Below are 7,831 nucleotides of genomic sequence, written 5' to 3'. Positions count from 1 at the left end.
CACTTTGCTTTAATCCATAAAGACCTTTGTTTAATTTACACACTAGCTGTCTTTGTTTGTATTTATGAAACCTGTTGGCTGTTCCATGTACAAGTCTTCAGTTATATCTCCGTGAAGAAACGCTGTTTTCACATCAATGTGGTTGACTTGCATGCCTTTTGAGACTGCAATGCTCAGAAGTGTTCTTATTGTCGTGTGTTTCACTACAGGTGCAAACACTTCATCAAAATCTTCTCCATAATTTTGAAGATATCCCTTTGCCACTAATCTGGCTTTATACCTTTCCACTTTTCCTTGTGCATTCCTTTTTAACTTGAATACCCATTTGCATCCTATAGCTTTCTTGCCAGGAGGTAATTTTGTAAGAATCCAAGTATTATTTTTATCCAATGCATCAATTTCTTCTTGTGCAGCTTTATGCCATTCAGCAGCTTCTTCTGCTGGCATTTTCTCAATCTCATCCCATGTTAAGGGCTCTTGAGCTTCTGCTGACTTTGTTAAGTAAGACAGTCTTGGGGGTGGAACACCTTTATTTTCCCTGGATGAGCGTCTGACAACAGGTTGGTCTGACCTTTCCGCATCCTCTAAATCTGAGAGTTCTTCTCCAATTGATTCCCCTTCTCCAACTGTACTGTCTTCTTCAATGATCCTTTCTGTGTCTGCTTCCTCTGCCTGTTCCTCGTTAGATACAGGTGAGTTGCTTTCAGACATCTGCCTTGGTATGGCATTTATATACACTGGCATGTCTATTATGGTTCTAGTTTCATATTCTGGATGATAAGGCTCATCTGGGATAATCCAGCCTTTATCAACCCTTTTGTTTTCATCAAAATATGTAACATGTCTTATGCCAACAATGCCAGTTTTCAGATTCAAAATTCTATATCCTTTGTGTCCTGGAGCATAGCCAACTAAAATGCCCCTTTCTGTTGTGGAATCCAGCTTATGCCTTCTTTGCTTTGGTACATGAGCATATGCTGTACTTCCAAATGTTCTTATGTGTGACAGGTTTGGCTTCCTACCATGCCATGTCTCATGTGGTGTGCGCTCAGCGCCTTTAGTTGGCATTCTGTTTTGTAGGTACACTGCTGTGAGAATGGCTTCCCCCCATAGTCTTTTAGGGAGATTGCTATCTGACAGCATACATCTGGTCATTTCCACAAGTGACCTAAATTTTCTCTCTGCAACAGAATTTTGCTCTGGTGTATAAGCTACTGTTGTGATATGCTGAATGCCTTCTTGTTCTAGAAATGTGCGCATGCTTTGTGAAGTGAACTCACCACCATTGTCGGTCTGAAGAACCTTTGGTTTTCTTTCAAATTTATTGCTCACCATGGCTACGTATTTCTTCAGCATGTCTGTGACTTGACTTTTCTCTTTCAGCAAATAGGCCACACAATATCTAGAGAAATCATCCAAGAATATTAGCACAAATCTGTTATTTCCCAATGATGGGATATTAAACGGTCCACATAAGTCACTGTGTATTAAGTCCAGCACTTTATTACTCCTATTTCCTGTGTATGCAGGAAATGAGGGTCTCACACCCTTTTGAGTAACACAGTCTATGCATTTCTCCATATTACCAGCATCTGCACTTATCTGAATGCCAGTGGCTAGTTGCTTACTGTAAAGATCCTGGATCACCTTAGAATCACGATGTCCCAGGCGGCGGTGCCAGATTTCCAGACTACATTTACCATCATTCTTCCTTACTTGCGCCATATGTGAGGCTTCACCTGAAATGCTCAGTTTATAAACATCATTATGCATAAAAGCTTCAGCATACACTTCATCATTTTTAGAGATTGTGCACTTACTGTTTTCAAAATGAATCACAAATCCCTTCTTATCTAATGTAGATACACTAAGCATATTGCAAACTGCTTGGGGAATATACAAGACATCACTTACAGGAATTTCTTTAACTTCATTAGACACTTTGCATTTTAAGAATCCAATACCTTTTGCTTGGATCTTAGCAGTCCCTGCGTTTGCAGTTTTAAGAATACCTTCCTCTGGACACATTTCCTGAAAGAAATCCTTAGAATTGGTTAAATGGCATGTGCTCCCTGAATCCAAAATCCAAGTACTTTCATTTGAATTATTATTTACCATAGTCAAAGATTTTTCTGCCATTAGAAAGCCCTTGTGTTTATCTTTGTCCTTCATACATTTCCTGGTTTGAAAATTCTTTAGTTCCATTGGCTTAGGTGAGCTAGAGGGAGTGTTTTGTGTTTCCTTACACCATTTAGATACATGTCCCTCCTTTCCACATGAGTAGCAAATCAGCTTGCCCTTGGGTGGAGTTTTCCCATAGCTCCGCCTTCCTCTGTTCTTTGCCAAGAAATTTGTTTCATTTCTCTCTGACTGACTTTGAGAACACATCTCCTCAGAATCATTTATTATGCATTCCTGCCTTAGTTTTGATGTTGTCTGTTCAAAAGATTGCCCTTCAATGGCCTCATTTACAGACCTAAAAACATCAAACTTCTTTGATAGTGAGGTAAAAAGAAATGCTCTTTTCAATGCATCACACATGGGAATTCCAGAAAGTTCTAGCTTTTGAAATGAAGACATAAGATGCATAATGTGATCATTACATTTACTTTTATCCCTTAATTTGGTTTCATTCAACTCTGCCAACCAAATTGGTTGCTGCTTTGCATATGTAGTTGCATACATAGTTCTCAGTTTATATAAAATGTCCTTTGGTGTATCTTTTCCCTCCACTAATATGGCTTGTTTCTCTGAGAGAGCTTCCAAAAGCATGCACTTCACATAATAGTTTGCATTGTCCCATTCAGCCATATTTTCAGCTGTTCTGTCTTGGTCTAAGCATATATTTGATCTTTTTGCTCGAAGGAGACATATGAATCTTAATTCCCACTGCTGATAATTAAACTCAGTTAATCTAGGCACCTTGAGAGAATAGAAAAATGGTGAATTTCTTCCCTCAGCCATTTTCTTAGCCTTCTGTCTGCTGTGTGGGGGGAGAGAGAGACAGACTGAATCTTTCCTTTAAAACTTAAGAGAAAAATGTGGCCTTTTTTTCTGCCTGGTAATATTTCTCTTCTTTTTCAATTCCTGACCCTGGGCCCATAACCCTTTTGTTGGATTATTTGTAGTAAATAATTAGCAGATTTTAGTACACACAGCTTCAGCTTTAGAAATGTTAATTTCTTTCTTCATCTCTCTCTCATTCACCCCTGAATAATTCACTGCTGAGTCACTTTAAAGTTGAAGTAACAAAACATCTGTTTACTCACAGTTTGTAGTTAGATTATAATCAGACAGGCTTATATATACATATTACTATACATTTGTATTATCAGCTCCTTCCATGTGCTTAGATGGTAATGGATGCTCACACCACCATAGATCCTCTCAGGTTAGGAGAGATCATGAGCTCCATGTGCTCCATGTGCTGCATGTGCTGCATCTAACCCCCACAGGAAGTTGCATAGCTGTGTGACCTCTCTAAGTAATTCACATCAGAGGTCACAGAGTAATCACAGAGAAATAATAGGTGACAGGCAATGCATGTAAAATACAATAAATTCCAACACGTTTCCAGCCCATAATGGATAGCAAAACGACTTCTTAGGGGCAGGTAGAAAAACGTCCGGAATTAGACCAGCTTTAAAACCATCTAGGGTAAGATCAACCCTGTCTTTAGACCCATTTATGATTTTGCTGATTTGGAGAGTGGAGAAGTCAAAGTGGTCATTGGTGAGAAAGAGTGAACAGCTGCTGAGTGATTTGTTACTTTTCTGTTTGCCCCAGTCTGAACCTTTTTACCCTTACATTTCCTGACTTGCCTCTTCTGTGTCTCACTTCCTCAAGTCCTTGCCCACACCTGCTAACCCCCAGCCACACCCATCCTTTTCTCTGCATCTCTCCTCCTTCCCTCACCAAACACTCACTGTCTCCAAACCCTCACACCTCCCATTCTATGTCCCTATCTGTTTTGTCTTCTATCTCTCATTGTCCCTCTGTTTGCCCGGCCTAGTCTCTCGGCGGCCTTGCTTGGACCAGTTGCTCCAAGAAGACATCGTTTATTACATCTAAGAATTTTACTTCCCTAGAGCTTCCTGATGTATCATTCATCCAGTCAATTTTGGGGTAATTGAAATCACCCATTATTATAATGTTGCCCAATTTGCCAGCTTTCCTAATTTCTGTAAACATTTCATCTGTCATTTCATTGTGTCCTGGCGGAGAGTAGTACAACCCTACCATATACTCCTTCCCTTCACACATGGAATTTCTATATCCAGAAAAATTCCACGCTGCTGTTTCATGTAGAATGTTTAATTTGTTTGACTCAATTCCCTCTTTAACATACTGTGCAAAGTCCCCCCACCCTCCAATTTGATCCACTATCTCATTGCGATATAATTTGTACCCTCATAACACAGTACTAGAGTATTGGATGCCGCAAGTGAACCTTCAGTCTTGTGTCCTTCTTAATTAACTTTCAGGCCCTTAATCCCCCTCCCTCCTGAAGAACACTGCCATAATTAAATTCAACAAATCATGATCACCACAGCATGATTCCTCCTAGAACACTCCTGTAAGAACACATAATTGAACATCACACAGCAGTTGTCTTTGCTAATTTTTAAGCCAGGGCTGCACTGGGTCCAAAAAGGGCTGAAAGTCATCCAACAAATATCTTTCTACATGGGGCCATGACACTGACTCCACCAGAACACCTGCCCTCTGTCACATATACAGAACACAGATTCAAGTAATACTAAAAGTAGTAATGTACACAGAAATTAAACTGAAACCCTAAAGTACCAGACTCTGCCTGGCACTGAATATTGGGGGCTAATTTAGCTGGCAATGATCAGTGTTTAAAAAAAAAAAAAAAAACGTTGACTGTCACCAGCTGAATATTGGGGGGGGGGGGGGGGGGGGGACAGTGTCCAAACCAGAATATAATTTAAATGATGAAAGACAGTATTTTACCTTCAAGCAAAATATCCTCTGCACACCTGCAGCTAATAAAAACTGAAACTAAAAGTCACAGGGCTTTTATATTGGCTTTGCGCCATACTTGGAGTGACAGTTGACGTCATAAGTCCACAGAGAGACTAATTCCTAAGGAATATACCAAATTTACATGTAGGAATCTGTGGGATTTTACACAGACTTTGTGCATTGAAAATTCCATCAGGTTCCTCCAGTGTAAGGTAAAAGAGAAATTGATGATCTCACTGGTTGCCATGCAGAAGGGTACCCTTCAGTGAGCTGCCAGATCTTGTCAATAACCAGAGAAAATGTGAGTGTCCCAACCCCTAATTTGTGAAAGTTTGGAGAGTTAGGATGAGTTTTAGGCCTGGAAGGAAAGTTAGGAAAATATATAAGGAAGCTTCTAACTTTGAATTTTGTCTGTTGGCTTCTGCCTTCCAAGCCCTGACCCATGTGAAAGGGAGAGCCCTCCAGCAAGATGTCTCCAGCCTTTTAAACACAGAAGAAATATTTATAGCAGTGTTTTGCCAACCCAGTCAGCACATTTAATCTGTTTATTTTTACAGACAGGGCTCAGAAGTGTCACACAGACCTCTGACCTGCTGTTTTTTGCCTTTGGTGTGAGCAGGGCCGCCGAGAGGGGGGGACAGAGGGGACAAAAGTCCCCGGGCCCGGGCCTCCAGAGGGGGCTCGGCGCCACCACAATCAGGCCCACCCGCCATCGCTCCCGAACTAACTAACCTTAAACGCCTCCTTCCTTTCCTTTCACCACCTTCGCGGCAAGCAGCAGCAGGGCAGGCCACTCCTTCCCTCCGTGTCCCGCCCTCGCCTGACGTAATGTCCATGAGGGTGGAGCACGGAAGGAAGGAGAGGTCTGCCCTGCTGCTGCTTGCCACAAAGGTGGTGAAAGGAAAGGAAGGAGGCGTTTAAGGTTAGTTCAGGGCCCAGTAGCGGGTGGAGGGGGGGCCCGGCAGCGATGATGACCTCGGGTGGGGGGGGCCCGGGGGCGGCCTTGTCCCGGGCCCGGCTCTGGCTGTCGGCGGCCCTGGGTGTGAGTCTGGAAATCGGAGAGCCACCTCATTAACTTTGGGCTGATTCTAGAAGAAGAAGGAGAGTACCTGTGTTTCATCTGTGCGGTACCACCAGGCATCTTTTAGCCACCAACCAAAAGTACTGTAGTCTGTCAGAGCCCCAGCTGGAAGAAGAGAACTTCTAAACACCAGCGCTTGTTTGAATGTTTTACTGGATTCCCAATTCCTCAATGGTGGCATTTGAAGATAACATCAATAAAATAGCTACTTGCTTAGAAATTATGGAACAATGGGCATCACGTTATAAGCATAAATGAAATACTGAAAAAAACAAAATTTTGTGCTTATCTCCTCCCACTAATATTCTAGGTAGTTCACGTTTGAACATTTTGGGTTCAGATTTTCCTCTAGAACCTTCATTAAAGGTAGTAGGAATTCTGTTGGATCCTCACTTGATTATGAAATCTCAAATTTCTCAATTAATTAAGAAAGTGTTTTTCAGGCTGAGCCAGCTCCAGCACATAAAATCGTTGATAAGTCAAATTTATTTTCAGACAGTGGAACAGGTGCTGGTGCTGTCTCAGCTTGGTTATTGTAATGTGCTATATATTGGTTGCTCATAGTCATCTTTAAAACATTTACAGATCTTGCAAAATGCAGCTGCAAGGTTTATCTGTGGAGGAAATAGGTTTGATTATGTCACTCCTTTGCTGTGATCACTCCACTGGCTTCTTACAGAAGCACAGTGTAAATTCAAGCTTTGTTTGCTTATTCATAAATCTTTCTATGGTTTTGTCCCAGTTATTTACAGTGGAAACAACAATTTGTTCCTTGATATCTAAGGACCATTGTTTGTTGCAATATCCTTCTGTAAAATATTTGAAGTTTAAGTCCTTCCATAATACGGATTTCATTTATTGCTCAGTAAAATGTTGGAACTCCCTTCCTTTGGAGTTGAGATTAATTGAATCTTAATTACTGTAACCCCACCCTCAAGGATAGAAGTATACCCTACAATACCTCAGAAAATTACCTCCGGTATACCTTATTAGAACGAGGGAAAAAAGGTTAAAATGTTATACACTAACCCCGCCTTTCCAATTCTAAATTAGAAGGGGAAAATTAATCTAAAGGTTAAGAAATTCAGACAAGTAAATGAGTTCATAAACAAAGTCAACTAAAATTTATTTTACCACCGTATATACAGTATATATTTTTCTATTAACATAACATTCTTAACATGCTAAACCCTTTCCTCTATTTCTTTTACAGGTTACCACCTCCCAAGCAACTAGAACTCTTCCCAGAACTTTCAGATAAGTATTATATTGAGTAACATCAACTTATATTTAAACAAAATTATATTTATCAAATTATGTTTTTAATAACTATTTTTCAAGAAATGATACTTTGTGGATATTTTTCTTTTCCAGGTTCTTCTGGATGTGTGCAGGTAAGTATAATGTCTGTGATTATCCTACTTCTCACCCCTGGTCTTTGATAAGTCTTTTTCTCAAATGTAAGTAGGGAAGAATCAAAGGATACTTTCTTTAACTCTTTTCAACTTCTTCTATCCTCTTCTTTCTTTATGTTGGGACTTCGCTGGCCAGCATGATCTTGATATCAGGTTGTGATAACTTGAACTTCATTGAAAGTCCGCTCCACACATCTACTACTCTACCTCAACAAACTCAAAGGAGGAAAACCTATTCCCTAAGCATGAGCTCAAATAGTTTATAAATATTTTTTTCCATTTTACTAGCTACCCAAGTAAATAAAAATATAATTATGAATCCCTATACTTTATCCCACCCTCAATT

The sequence above is a fragment of the Microcaecilia unicolor genome, chromosome 5 (genome assembly GCF_901765095.1).
Source record: "Microcaecilia unicolor chromosome 5, aMicUni1.1, whole genome shotgun sequence".
Classification (NCBI taxonomy): domain Eukaryota; kingdom Metazoa; phylum Chordata; class Amphibia; order Gymnophiona; family Siphonopidae; genus Microcaecilia; species Microcaecilia unicolor.
This window is presented reverse-complemented; position numbering follows the sequence as displayed.